Source organism: Schistocerca americana, chromosome 6 (genome assembly GCF_021461395.2).
Source record: "Schistocerca americana isolate TAMUIC-IGC-003095 chromosome 6, iqSchAmer2.1, whole genome shotgun sequence".
In the NCBI taxonomy this organism is placed as follows: Eukaryota; Metazoa; Arthropoda; class Insecta; order Orthoptera; family Acrididae; genus Schistocerca; species Schistocerca americana.
Window position 1 is genome coordinate 580,329,063 of NC_060124.1, and position 16,367 is coordinate 580,345,429.

Here is a 16,367-nt window from a genome sequence, read left to right on the forward strand (position 1 = left end):
TGACGGAGTACATCGAAAAAGTTCAAAGAAAGGCAGCACGTTTTGTATTATCGCGAAATATGGAAGAGGGTGTCACAGAAATGATACAGGATTTGTTCTGGACATCATTAAAAGAAAGGCGTTTTTAGTTGCGACTGAATCTTCTCATGAAATTCCAATCACCAACTTTCTCCTCTGAATGCGAAAATATTTTGTTGATACCGACCTACATAGGGAGGAACGATCACCAAGATAAAATAAGGGAAATCAGAGCTCGTACGGAAAGACATAGGTGTTCATTCTTTCCGCGCCCTATACGAGATTGGAATAACAGAGAATTGTGAAGGTGGTTCGATGAAACCTCTCCCAGGCACTTAAATGTGAATTGCACAGTATCCATGTAGATGTAGATGTAGATGAAACGGAAAACGAGATGAACTACGGTGGGTTTGAGGCCTGTGACGGAAAAACCGGAGTGGCATACCTAATAGTCTATTCTAAACAAAAATATTCCTTGTGACTATTCCGGAAATTGCCTCAGATTTCAGTGCTGGTCCATCAACAAGAGTCAGCGTGCGAACCATTCAAGGAAACATCATCGTGTACACTTGACGTCAGCACGACACAAAGCTGTACACCTCGTGTGGGCCCGTCAACACCGACACTGGACAGTTGATGACTAGAAACATGTTACCTGGGCGGACGAGTCTCGTTTCAAATTGTATGGAGCGGATGGACGTTTACGGCTATGGAGACAACCTCATGAATCCGTTGATCCCGTATGTCAGCAGGGGAGTGTTCAAGCTGACGAAGGCTCTGTAATGGTGTGGTGAGTGTGCAGTTGGAGTGATGGGACGCCTGATACGTCTAGATGTGACTTTGACAGGTCATACATCCGTAAGCATCCTGTGTGATCATTTGCATCCATTCATGTCCATTGTGCATTCCAACAGATTTGGGCAATTCCAGCAGGACAATGCGACATCCCACACGTCTAGATTTGCTACAGAATGAGTTTAAACACTTCCGCTGGCCACCAAACTCCCCAGACATGAACATTATTGAGCATATCTGGGATGCCTTGACACGTGCTGTTTGCAAGAGATCTCCACCCCCCTCGCACTCTTACGGATTTATGGACACCCCTGCAGGATTCATGGTGTCAGTTCCCTTCTGCACGACTTCAGATATTAGTCGAGACCATGCCACGTCGTGTTGCGGCACTTCTGCGTGCTCGTTGGGGCCCTACATGATATTAGGCAGGTGTACCAGTTTCTTTGTCTCTTCAGTCTAGTATGTTTGGAAGTGTAATACTAGGAAGCCGTAACACACTACTCACCTCGATGTACAAACTCCGCTAGCTCAGCGAGAAAATACAGAATCACTGCACTTGAACTGCAAGAGCGCGGTCTGCTGCGATCTGATTGTCTTTTCACAGGCTGAGCGAAGTAACCATGGTTTCCACCTGGCATTGTTGCCAGCGATCGGAATCCACACAGGAGTGCTTTGACCACGGATGCGTGGCTTCGCCAGCTGCCATAAATCACTGAAAGTAGTACAACCGTGTTCCTAACCCAGTCAATAAACGCTATTAGAGGGGAGAGAAACGATTTTTTAGTCTTTCGCAGTTTGAGATGGGTTTCTCTGTTCGATGAATCCTGTAGCGTTAGAATGTTGAATGAATGCAGTTGATATTCCAATCAGCTACGTACTGCTCTTATACTTACGCTCTTAATGTTATAACGCCAGAATTTAATACTGGAAATTTTAGCAATTGCATACACGGTGGTGTTATCGTTAGCTACAGAGCAACTGTTCTCCTGGCATTAAGAAATGGTTTCTGTATCTGTACCCACAGCTATGTCAGGCAAGCTACTGTGTCGTGTTTTGTGGAGAGTACAAAGTATATGAGTATCGTTTCCCCTTCTGTCCCACATGCAGATGGTGAGTGCGAAATGCGACTTTCGGTGCGCCTAGAATCTTATAGTCAATACGGCGCTGAGTATTACATGTACAAGGAAGAAACGGGACTTGCGGCTCTGTTTGGGGCATCTGCTGTCGCGGTTGCAAGACGAAGCCTTTCCGTAATGCGAAAAAATGTCTGTGTCGCACTTCTGACTGGAGACTGTTGAGCAGAAGTGTCGCACTTCTGACTGGAGACTGTTGAGCAGAAGTGCGACACTGAGCGCTGACTAAACACTGCAATGAGGAATCGTCCAATTATCCTTTGAATCTCGCGTCTCTCTCTCTCTGTTATATCTGTTCAGTTTGTTAAGGTTTTCAGAATGTGTGGAATCGCCTGTACACAACGCATCAGAAACTGTCGTACCGATGGTATTGATTATAAAGATCAGAATACGCATACAATAAGGCTTGGAAGATACATCGACTGTGTGTCAAAGAAGTAAAGTAGGTAACATACAGTACAGTGGAATTATCGTTTCTTTACATAAAACACTGGACAGAAAATCTTTTTATCGTTTACCCTCTACGCTGCCCTCCAGTACTAAATTTGTGATCCCTTGATGCCTCAGAACATGTCCTACCAACCAGTCCCTTCTTCTTGTCAAGTTGTGCCACAAACTCCTCTTCTCCCCAATTCTACTCACTACCTCCTCATTAGTTATGTGATCTACCCATCTAATCTTCAGCATTCTTCTGTAGCACCACATTTCGAAAGCTTCTATTCTCTTCTTGTCCAAACAATTTATTGTCCATGTCTCACTTCCATACATGGCTATACTCCATACAAATACTTTCAGAAACGACTTCCTAACACTTAAATCAATACTCGATGTCAACAAATTTCTCTTCTTCAGAAACGCTTTCCTTGCCATTGCCAGTCTACATTTTATATCCTCTCTACTTCGCCCATCAGTTATTTTGCTCCCCAAATAGCAAAACTCCTTTACTACGTTAAGTGTCTCATTTCCCAATCTAATTCCCTCAGCATCACCAGACTTAATTCGACTACATTCCATTATCTTTGTTTTGCTTTTGTTGATGTTCATCTTATACCCTTCTTTCAAGACACTATCCATTCCGTTCAACTGCTCTTCCAAGTCCTCTGCTGTTTCTGACAGAATTACAATGTCATCGGCGAACCTCAAAGTTTTCATTTCTTCTCCATGGATTTTAATACCTACTCCGAACTTTTCTTTTGTTCCCTTTACTGCTTGCTCAATATACAGATTGAATAGCATTGGGGAGAGGCTACAACCCTGTCTCACTCCCTTCCCAACCACAGCTTCCCTTTCATGCCCCTCGACTCTTATAACTGCCCTCTGGCTTCTGTACAAATTGTAAATAGCCTTTCGCTCCCTGTATTTTACTCCTGCCACCTTCAGAATTTGAAAGAGAGTATTCCAGTCAACATTGTCAAAAGCTTTCTCTAAGTCTACAAATGCTTGACACGTAGGTTTGCCTTTCCTTAATCTTTCTTCTAAGATAAGTCGTAGGGTCAGTATTGCCTCACGTGTTCCAACATTTTCCGGAATTCAAACTGATCTTCCCCGAGGTCGGCTTCTACCAGTTTTTCCATTCGTCTGTAAAGAATTCGCGTTAGTATTTTGCAGCTGTGACTTATTAAACTGATAGTTCGGTAATTTTCACATCTGTCAACACCTGCTTTCTTTGGAATTGGAATTATTATATTCTTCTTGAAGTCTGAGTGAATTTCGCCTGTCTCATACATCTTGCTCACCAGATGGTAGAGTTTTGTCAGGACTGGCTCTCCCAAGGCCGTCAGTAGTTCTAATGGAATGTTGTCTACTCCCGGGGCCTTGTTTCGACTCAGGTCTTTCAGTGCTCTGCCAAACTCTTCACTCAGTATCATATCTCCCATTTCATCTTCATCTACATCCTCTTCCATTTCCATAATATTGTCCTCAAGAACATCGCCCCTATATAGATTCTCTATATACTCGTTCCACCTTTCTGCTTTCCCTTCTTTGCTTAGAACTGGGTTTCCGTCTGAGCTCTTGACATTCATGCAAGTGGTTCTCTTTTCTCCAAAGGTCTCTTTAATTTTCCTGTAGGCCTTATCTATCTTATTCCTCGTGAGATAAGCCTCTACATCTTTACATTTGTCCTCTAGCCATCCCTGTTTTAGCCATTTTGCACTTCCTGTCGATCTCATTTTTGAGACGTCCGTATTCCTTTTTGCCTGCTTCACTTACTGCATTTTTATATTTTCTCCTTTCATCAATTAAATTCAGTATCTCTTCTGTTACACAAGGATTTTTACTAGCCCTCGTCTTTTTACCTACTTGATCCTCTGCTGCCTTCACTATTTCATTCCACAAAGCTACCCATCCTTCCTCTTCTGTATTTCTTTCCCCCATTCCTGTCAATTGTTCCCTTATGCTCTCCCTGAAACTCTGTACAACCTCTGGTTCTTTCAGTTTATCCAGGTCCCATCTCCTTAAATTCTCACCTTTTTGCAGTTTCTTCAGTTTTATCTACAGTTCATAACCAATAGATTGTGGTCAGAGTCCACATCTGCCCCTGGAAATGTCTTACAGTTTAAAACCTGGTTCCTAAATCTCTGTCTTACCATTATATAATCTATCTGAAACCTTTTAGTATCTCCAGGGTTCTTCCATGTATACAACCTTCTTTCATGATTCTTGAACCAAATGTTAGCTATGATTAAGTTATGCTCTGTGCAAAATTCTACCAGGCGGCTTCCTCTTTCATTACTTAGCCCCAATCCATATTCACCTATTATGTTTCCTTCTCTTCCTTTCCCTACTGTCGATTTCCAGTCACCCATGACAATTGAATTTTCGTCTCCCTTCACTACCTGAATAATTTCTTTTATCTCATCATACATTTCATCAATTTCTTCGTCATCTGCAGAGCTAGTTGGCATATAAACTTGTACTACTGTAGTAGGCGTGTGCTTCGTGTCTATCTTGGCCACAATAATGCGTTCACTATGCTGTTTGTAGTAGCTTACCCGCACTCCTATTTTTTTATTCATTATTGAACCTACTCCTGCATTACCCCTATTTGATTTTGTATTTATAACCCTGTATTCACCTGACCACAAGTCTTGTTCCTCCTGCCACCGAACTTCACTAATTCTCACTATATCTAACTTTAACCTATCCATTTCCCTTTTTAAATTATCTAACCTACCTGCCTGATTACGGGATCTGACATTCCACGCTCCGATCCGTAGAACGCCAGTTTTCTTTCTCCTGATAACGACGTCCTCCTGAGTAGTCCCCGCCCGGAGATCCGAATGGGGGACTATTTTACCTCCGGAATATTTTACCCAAGAGGACGCCATCATCATTTAATCATACAGTAAAGTTGCATGCCCTCGGGAAAAATTACGGCTGTAGTTTCCCCTTGCTTTTAGCCGTTCGCAGTACCAGCACAGCAAGGCCGTTTTGGACAACGTTACAAGGCCAGATCAGTCAATCATCCAGACTGTTGCCCCTGCAACAACTGAAAAAGCTGCTGCGCCTCTTCAGGAAGCACACGTTTGTCTGGCCTCTTAACAGATACCCCTCCGTTGTGGTTGCACCTACGGTACGGCTATCTGTGTCGTTGAGGCACGCAAGCCTCCCCACCAACGGCAAGGTCCATGGTTCATGGTCCTTTTTTTTATCATGCAGTCGTAATCGTCTTTCTTCTCTCCCGAAGGTAGCACTGCAGTTATGTGTTACCTTATCCTCTGTTTCTTGTCGTGTTTCTAAGGCGTTAGTGGGTAACATGCGTGTGACACTCGTCCCAGAACCCGTGAGGGGCTGACCTGGCGGCCACGGTAGGCTGGTACGTCCACCACGTCTGCGCTGAGGCTGCTTCTGCCTGTCTGGTGCCACGTGGAGGGGCGGCGCCACAGGGGGGCCCGTCGATCACGGCTCCAGCGAACAGCAGGCGTCCCAGGGGACTGTGGAGGAGGAGAACTCGTGACGGCGCGTTGACGTTGTCGCCGGTGATTCGGCATTTATAAAAGAAAATCACACGTATGAAAAATAGAAACAAGTTTGTGAGAAATGACTATGTCAAACAATTATTTTCCACTTGCTTTGTTTGAAACGGAATAGCACCAATCGTGGCCGCCTAGAATGGGACAGACTGTGAGATGAGACTTTACATTAAGTGGGTGACGTCTAATTGCTGAACTCATGAGCAGCCGTTGCCTGTCGTGAAAATACTACCAGGCAAGCTGCAGTGCAGCACCTGGCGGAGGGTACTTCTTAACGAAACTTATCTCTACTTTTCCAACTCCTGTCGTGATAGGAGCGCGGAAACATAATTTTTTACCGTGTTTTTAACATACTATGTCGCTATCTTCTCTGTCCGTTTGGTTCAAATTTTGCAGCTCATTTTAAACTAATTTCCCAATGAATTAGAAATCTGAAATTTTAAACACACCTCTGGACTGGATGACAATGCAGTACGAACTCTCTTTCTTGACCTCTGTGTGACGAACGGTACTTTGTTTACTACAGCTACTTCGCGATTAGCTGGGGGCTTCAAACTTCCAGCAGAGATCGGAACTGCGTGAGTGTGTAACGTACACTCCCTTTGTGTCTGGTGTGTGGTGCAGGGTACTTCGTGTAACGCTGCCATCGCACACATTTCTTGCTCCAGCAGCGAATGGCTCACAGCAAGGAAAGACTCTGTGTGACCTCGAATCTTCTAATATTACATTCCCGGTCTTTCCGCGAGACATTTGTAGGAGCAAGCAATATATTAGTTGGTCAGACGAAGATAAACCAAAGTAAATCTGAAAGTTATCAACTGTCTAACGTCGTAATCTCATCAAAATGGTTAAAATAGATTGGACAAGACCAAAAAACAAACAATAATTATTTAAATGAAGATAGTTTTAATATACGACTATTTAATTCAGACTAAAATGTATAAAATAATTTCTCCTAGCCCCATATAGATTCTTAACCACATTCAGATGCTCCTGAAAATCTGGGATTGTGGATTTTTAATAGGTATTATTATACTTATAGAATTTAAAACTAGAAACGTCAAGCATGTGCAATACATAACTGATGCACGAATCGTTGATATCCTTACTGTTACACTAGTTACCAATTGATGCACGAATAGATCTCATCCTTTCTATTATTTATTGCATGCGCCTCACGTTTTCCGTTTTAAGTCTTACAAGTGTTTTCGCAGCTAATAAAAATTCGAAGTCACAAATTTTCAGGACTATGTGTGTGGGATTAGGAATCAGTACGGCCCCAGAATAATAATCTCTACTTTTTTATCTTATTTATAAACTTGTTGTATAAAAATTCATTCTTACTCAAATGAATGTTCTTTACCTCCGTACATCGTCCATGTCTTAAATTACCCTTGTCGTCCTTGGCAGGATAGGAAATGGAGGAGTGTTTTTACAATCCTTTTAGAAAATTGGTTCTTAAGGGGAGGTTTACTAACTTTCGCCCGAAAATAGCACGTTCTTTGAGAATTTTTTCTCGGGATGTGTTATAGATATCAAAGTCAAATTTGGTCAAAAAGTTTATTTATATTTCCTCTATGAACTGGATTTCTTTCGATCGGAAATGTCGAAGAGCAAAGGTGAATGTGCCGTTGGAACGAAACAAAATTTCAATGTGGACCTCCACGCACGGTATGTCACAGGTCATCCGGCTCGTCTGAAATAAAAATTGATTTGACGTTAGCGAAGTATATAAGATTCTTTAGGAGTTGTACGTCGCTTACGTTATTTGGACCATAGGAAACAAAATGGCGGCCATTTTCATTGATTTTTCGACTTCCTCGGCCAAGTAAAAATATTTATAGTTGATGGATCTCAATAAAAGTGGTACAACTCCTAGACAATTTAGATAGCTTCGTCGGAAACAAAAAATCATGCCAATCGGTTACAATACCGCGCGATAAAAAAAAGTCATTTCGAGAAAAACGCGTTTGAAGTTTTGACTCCAGATAAATACAATATTATGCAACTTACGTTCAATCTGCTATTCCAGGTCCATAAACTAGTCATTCCTCTTCCTGATAGAGGTCGTTCTGCTCGATATGGACCATCCTGCGCTGTTCCAGAGTCGCTCGTACGGCCGGTGACAAGCCATTTTCGGCCGCTTGAATCCGGTGGTCGTCCGAATGCTGGGCGAACTGCGTCGAATAGAGTCCCAGGGCGACGTTCATCGTTGTCATGGTCTTCAGAATTGCTGAATACCCTTCGTTGAAGCTGCTCACTGCCAGGAATGTCGGAATCTCCACAGTCTTCGCACCAAATGCAAATGCTTGGGGGCTAACTTCCAAACATACGCGTTCAAACTTTCATTTGAATTCTGTGTGTTTCCTCCCAAGCACCGGTAGAATAACTCGTCCTCTGAAAGGCCCTCGTAGATGGGATGAATCACTTTTTGAACTTCTTTGGAGAGCGGCTGGTCGTGTTGATATTCGTCCAGATATCCGGTAGCCTCTGCAATGCGCCACTTGCACCAACTAGTTTCCCCAGCCGGACAATTTTGGTGTTGTGGGTGATCATCCGTCGAACCCTTGTGAAATACGTTGCCCAAATTGCCTTCTCCATCTGTTCCACCGAATTGGAATGCCGCCAGATTGCTAACCCGTAGTACGTCGTAAGCTCCTTGATCACTTTATCAGTTTTAGTCATGGGTAAGCACATAGAATAATTTTTCGCGGGTACAAATACGAAATTCCCGAAAAAACTGGTGCGTGAAAAAGGCCGATTTCAGGCAGGTGCATTTTTGTTCAATCGCGAATAACAAACATTTCCGTTCCGTATTCGGAAAAACCGTTTCAGGGGTAGATTCTAAACACTTTTATGGATCCAAAAATGCAATTAAAAAAAATCGATTTTTTGAATCAAAAGATAGTAACCCTCCCCTTAAACGTGACGTGAGGTCTCTCTATGTGTATACTTAGTAGTCAACCGTGAGTGACGCGTGTACTTGTGAAGGAGGCATGCTGTCGCTGATAAACACACTTGAGCACCTGTCATTTGAAGCGAGTTGTGCTTCTAACGACAGCATATATTCAGGTTTTTAATTATAATCACATTGGTGTAAGACTTACATTATGTCCACTGTATGTCCCATTGTAACAGATGCACTTTGCACCCAGCAATATATTAATTTCTTTGCAAGTTACCAGTATTATTGCGGCGTTAGGGCTTTGTTTGTGAACTAGTAACCGACATGTTTCGCATGGAGTGTGATGCAGTTTACAGAGGTGTAGTCAGCAATAACACAGGAGCGAACCTTCCCCCTACCCATCTACCCCCCCCCCCCCTCACCCTCATCACCACTCACCAATCATTTCTTTCTGGGTATCAGTTTGAAGAAAACCAGATCATGTAATTGATAGTGAATAGTAGTCGTTAGTCGATTAATATAAAAACTGATTCGTCACCTTTACAAACAAATGATCGTATTACGCTGTTTCTGTCGATATCGTAGCTTAAAAAAGACCTTCATTCAAAATAATTGAATTGCTGAACGCCATAGGTTTAAAAGCTTTGGGAATCTTTGTTGAGTACTGGTGGTGAAAGTTTCGGGATATCATATACCACTTAACTTAGAAGCCAGCATGTTTCTTACCTTTTGCGAACACCGCATTAGTGCTGTAAGGTTTAAAAGCTTTGGGAATCTTTGTTGAGTACTGGTGGTGAAAGTTTCGGCATATCATATACCACTTAACTTAGAAGCCAGCATGTTTCTTACCTGTTGCGAGCACCGCATTGGTGCTGTAAGGTGACATGCATTATTTGTACCTGAATTAACCAAGCAATCATTATTCTCAGATCGGTTTCAAGGCGCCAGCAGGTTGATGAATTTCTCTCACGAAGCCAGGCAGAGGCACACCAATAGTTTAGAATGAAATATGAACCAGGTTTCTGTATTTACAATTATTTCGTATGTCAAAAAGCCGATGTTGGACTTGATGACGACCTGTTGTAGGCTATGACCACCAGGTGTAGTCACATTCTTTGACGGTAGGTAGCAGGAAGAACAGTACAGAAATGCAGAACGAATTATCCTAATGCTGAACCACGGTCAGTCGTGACTTTGACGTCCCACGAAATTGCTGGCCAGAAACATTCGAAAACCTTGGATGTAAATTACATGACTTCCGGGAACTCACTGTTACAGCAGTTCAGTAAGTAACTGGAACACACGCCTATATGGTTGCTAACGATTTGTAAACAGTTTCTATAAACCCAAGTGTGATATTGGATAATGACCTTAATGAAAGGGAGTGATATCTCCTCTTAAAAGTGCCCGGTGGAGGATAGATAATGAGATACAGAACTGAAGTGCAGCTCATCAGTCGTAACATTCAATGTTTATTAGGTCACACGGAGTGATAAGATGTTTATCACAGAGCATGAAACAGTTGAAGAACGTAAGAACTCCATGCCTTGCCTGTAAATGGAGGGAATGTCTGAGACATGGTCTGTGGTTAACTAGGGCTACAAACTTCCCAGTGCTCTTCGAGAAGAGGACTTCATTAGACAGCCAATGGAGAACTGTGGAGTATCATGTACTGCTTAACTTTATTGTTGACATGAATTGTTATGTACAATGGTCAAAACAGTTGTCAGCATTTAGACGGCACAACACAATGCAAAGGTCATTTTTTTAAACCTCCTCATTTTGTCCCATTGCGGCACAGAAGTTCGAAATTTGGCTCAAAGTTGCCTACAACCTTGTTGTGTAATGATGTCAACCTCTGACTATGACTCTGCGACGACAAGATGTACACACACGAGAGAGAAAAAAAAAGGTCAGAGTTCAGAAGTTCTTGTGAAGCGTAAGGCGGGTTAATGATGCCACATTGGCCTCAGGAGGTAGCATAGAGGGCGTCAGTCGAACCGCCCCTTCCTTGAGACGATTATTTACTCACATTTCGCGATCAAAGACGACAGTTGGCAGTGCGATGAACAACACGACGACATTCCTGACAATCTTAGACACTGCTGACTCCCCCCAATGCTTCAACCCTTCTCTAAGGACCCCACTGCACGAGGTCTGATCCCTCTGGAGTGGAGCGCGACAATAAATTTTGGTCTAGTGTACAGAGCGGAACCTCCAGCGAGCGTTCTAAGCCATTCAACGAAATCTGAACGTGATCCAAAGCAGCAAAAGGTGGTTATGCTTTTTCAGCCCTCCGTTGGCATGATCGTGGGGAGCTGCAACGCTGATCTGTGTACAAACAAAACGGCAAAGGGTCCCTCTAAGAGCCCCCCCCCCCCCCTCCCCCCCCTACTTCGGTAATACCCTCTGTGCTACCCACGCACCTTTTATGGACATTTGAAAAATGTCCCCGTATGGAGACAAGGACTCACAGATGACTACGTGACAGTGGGAGAGGCAAATTTACTTGATTTACCTCAGCTGAGTGTCGCTGTATCGCTACACTAGCGCCTGCTGGCTGCATGTGAAAGCTGAGAGGCGTCAGAAGTCAAGTCTACTTTGCCGGTGTGTAGGCATTGATGCCTGCGTGTCTCTGTATAGGAACGTTTCTAACATGTTCAACAACATGTGCAGGCAGCACTGAGGGTGTTTGCACAACTCTGGGGGTGGTGTGTCTTAAAGGGACCCTTTCAATAGAGACAGGAAATTACGTTCTTAGCCAATTATGGCATGTGATGCTTTCAGATGACACATATGCTTCTGTCCTTCCAGAGGTCCAACAATCAGATGCATGTCACGCGCCTTGGTGTCCTAAATCTTGGCTTCGAGTGCTGCTTACATAGTGCCAAGAACGCTGCAACTGAAAGAACAAATGGAAAGAGAACTGTTTAACTATGTGAACAAGAACATTTTAATTTGGGTTTTCACGAAAACCTCAACGTCCATTACGAAAAATATTTTTATTTTGACATTTAGCTCTCAGTTCGTGATGCTAAAGAGTTAATTGAACTCTCGGACGATTATTAGCTGCTTCTACCGATAGCTCATGTCTATGTAAGGTCTGCTGCAGGTCGATGAAAATAACATGAACATTTCTCTCGTTGCTACTTCACTTAGTACTTTTATTTTCTATTGTCCCAACTCTGCTTCTTTTTGGTGGAAATCTTTTTCTACCTCAGTTTTCTTGATGCTAAGGAGCCGTACTTACCACGTGCGTCTGACTTTGGTAATTTATTGCCACATTGATTTCCCTTCTGAAACAATGCCCACGTCCTTCTGGTTTCAATAATCAACGTAGTTTTTCTTGTACAGAACAGAAACATTCATCTCACAGTCAAAATATTGCTTACTCGGATTTTGTAAACGATTTATTGCAGCAAAATAGCCATTACTCGGATTTTATGACCCACTGTAATGGCTGGAGTATTTTGGAATACTATTCGTAAAATCTCTAACATCTTCTCTGCTGTCCTCTGTGTTACAAATATTTACTTCACTTCTCTGATGTAGTTTTGGGGAAGAGTTGTTTCTGTAGAATCTGAATTCTTCTCATATGACTCTGTACACCAAGGGTGTTTAAATACGCCTTTTGCAAACATCAATTAATATGCCTCTGCTATGTATTTGGCTCTGAGCACTATGGGACTTAACATCTATGGTCATCAGTCCCCTAGAACTTAGAACTACTTAAACCTAACTAACCTAAGGACATCACACAACACCCAGCCATCACGAGGCAGAGAAAATCCCTGACCCCGCCGGGAATCGAACCCGGGAACCCGGGCGTGGGAAGCGAGAACGCTACCGCACGACCACGAGATGCGGGCTATGTATTTGGACTCGAATGTAACTCCCCTGTTAAAAACGTCATGCTTTCTGTTCCCTCGGTACCTGAAATAAATTGAAAGCATTAATTACTCACATGAAGACTGCTTTGTTTAAATTGCTCATTATGATAAATAAGTATGATATTATATTAAAATACTCTGAGCTCAGCTTTCTTATCTTCTCTTTACTTCAGCCATTTCCATTTGCCCCACAATGTATGCAAATCCCAAAATGCATCAAAAGTGGAGTGTTTATTTTCAGTTTTTTCGAAACATTTCTTTGAGCAATGCACAATTTTCACATGGATTTCGCCTCAATTTTTTGTGGGTTTATCTGATACAAAAACTCTTCCTTCATTTCTTCTGTTTTTGCACTTGGCTGAAAACCAAGTTTTGACATTTCCATTTCTGTCGCTGTTTTTTGGACATTTAGATGGAGTCACTTCACTTTCTCTGGTTTTTGGAGTAACCTGCAGAAGAAAATCAACATGCCATATTTCACAGCAAGATAAACACAAACCACAAAAAAGTAATCTGGCTATTCAAGTCTCTATTTAAAATATATTAACATTAATTAATAAATATTTTTTTCTTCAGTCTATATATTCACACATGTAATACAATTTAGGTCTGATATTTCTGCTCAGTACTATTTTACTGAATCTGGATAAAAGTTATACATATTTTTCAATATAAAGTTATAAGTCATTTAAGGTTATTTTCAAACAAGTAAGTAAAAATATACTATAACTGTTCACATTCTGAATCTGATCCAGGGGTTTCACAATTACATGAACTTGCACTATCAGAAACATCAGTTGAAGCATAAGTAATGCTTAAATCTTCATTTTCTTTAGATGGAAACAAAACCTTCTCCTTAACTCGTGCCATTTTGCACTTGTTTGTGATTATCTCTCTAGAATTTTTGTGAGTGATATGTTACAGCAGACAATAACATTGACTTTTACTTCTTTGACCAACAGATGCCACCAAAAGATATGTATTCAGAGACATATGTTGGTTAAAAACATAACCACTGACAAAACTCTAAATTGTTTGGAATGTGACTTCTGACTATCTCTGGCACAACCCTTCAATTAGAAAATTTTGCATAAATTGAAAACTTCCTCTAGTGGTAGGTACACATATTTATTGTCTGATTAACTTATGGTTGCTTCCCATAATTCCTACAATATACAGGATGAGTCACCTAACATTATCACTGGATATATTTCGTAGACCACATCAAATACCGACGAATCGATTCCACAGACCGAACGTGAGGAGAGGGGCTAGTGTAATTGGTTAATACAAACCATAAAAAAATGCACGGAAGTATGTTTTTTAACACAAACCTACGTTTTTTTAAATGGAACCCAATTAGTTTTGTAAGCACATCTGAACGCATAAACAAATACGTAATCAGTGCCGTTTGTTGAATTGCAAAATGTTAATTACATCCGGAGATATTGTAACCTAAAGTTGACGCTTGGGTACCACTCCTCCGCTGTTCGATTGTGTGTATTGGAGAGCACCGAATTATGTAGGGATCCAAAGGGAACGGTGATGGACCTTAGGTACAGAAGAGACTGGAACAGCACATTACGTACACATGCTAACACTTTTTTATTGGTCTTTTTCACTGATGCACATGCACATTACCATGAGGGGTGAGGTACACGTACACACGTGGTTTCTGTTTTCAATTACGGAGTGGAATAGAGTGTGTCCCGACATGTCAGGCCAATAGATGTTCAATGTGGTGGCCATCATTTGCTGCACACAATTGCAATCTCTAGCGTAATGAATGTCGTACACACCACAGTACATCTGGTGTAATGCCGCTGCAGGCTGCCACGATATGTTGTTTCATATCCTCTGGGGTTGTAGGCACATCACGGTACACATTCTCCTTTAACATACCCCACAGAAAGAAGTCCAGAGGTGTAAGATCAGGAGAACGTGCTGGCCAATTTATGCATCCTCCATGTCCTATGAAACGCCCGTCGAACATCCTGTCAAGGGTCAGCCTAGTGTTGATTGCGGAATGTGCAGGTGCACCATCATGCTGATACCACATACGTCAACGCGTTTCCAGTGGGACATTTTCGAGCAATGTTGGCAGATCATTCTGTAGAAACGCAATGTATGTTGCAGCTGCTTGGGCCCCTGCAATGAAGTGAGGACCAATGAGGTGGTCGCCAATGATTCCGCACCATACATTTACAGTCCACGGTCGCTGTCGCTCTACCTGTCTGAGTCAGCGAGGATTGTCCACGGACCAGTAATGCATGTTCCGTAGGTTCACTGCCCCGTGGTTTGTAAAACCCACTTCATTGGTAAACAGGTAGAACTGCAACGCATTCTCTGTTAATTCCCATTGACAGAATTGCACTCGATGATTAAAGTCATCACCATGTAATTGCTGATGTAGCGACACATGAAACGGGTGAAAGTGGTGACAATGCAGTATGTGCATGACACTACTTTGCCTCAGTCCACCGGTTCTCGCAATGTCCCGTGTACTCATGTGTGGGTTCATGGCAACAACAGCTAACACACCAACTGCACCCGCTTCTCCTGTGACGGGCCTGTTACGGACCCGTTTGCGTGCTATGACCATACCTGTTGCATACAGTTGGCGGTAGATGTTTTGCAATGTGCGGCACGTTGGATGCTCTCTGTCAGGGTATCGTTCTGCATACACCCTGCGGGCTTCAGCTGCATTTTGTCGACACTCGCCATAGATGAGTATCATCTCCCCCTTTCCAGAGTTCAAATACACCATGGTCACAGTTCCTACAACACTACACTATCACAGACATCTGGTAACACAGTGTACTACAGTTGGTCTGCGTGCGGAGATGAATGGAGAATAACAATAGCAGCAAGTGCTACATGCGGACACTGCGACAGCTAGACCAAACCACAACAATGCACTACAGCCACACTCGTAAACACAGTCGTCATCGTAAACATGTCCCTGCAGATGCTGCTCGCCGACCGTGGCCCGTGTTTGTTACAACACGCAACTGAACGTCGGAGGTTTCAAGCGTCAACTTTAGGTTACAATATCTCCGGATGTAATTAACATTTTACAATGCAACAAACGGCACTGATTACGTATTTGTTTATATGTTCTGATGTGCTAACAAAACTAATGTGGTTCTACTTAAAAAAAAACATAGGTTTGGGTTAAAAAACATACTTCCGTGCATTTTTGTATGGTTTGTATTAAACAATTACACTAGCCCCTTTCCTCATGTTTGGTCTGTGGAATCAGTTCATCAGTATTTGATGTGGTTTACGAAATATATCCAGCGGTAACATTAGGTGACTCACCCTGTATACACCAGCATCAGATAGTATGGGGCACAGGTCTTTGTTTCTCATTGTTTGTAATAAATCTTCTGAGATCAGTGAAATCTCACTCCTAGAGCCTATATAAATATACACTTCCCTTCTGAAAATTTTCCCATCTAATATGGATATTGGCAGAATTCCTTCCGTTTCCTCCTCCTCCTCCAACAACCACTCTCGCATAGGTATCTTATGTGTAAAAGCAATGAACATTTCAATACATGGACATATGTCTGTATTGTCATGTCATGGATCCTGGCCCCTGTCCCAGGACGTTCCACGTTTTCCATTATCATCGCAAGATAATTCCATT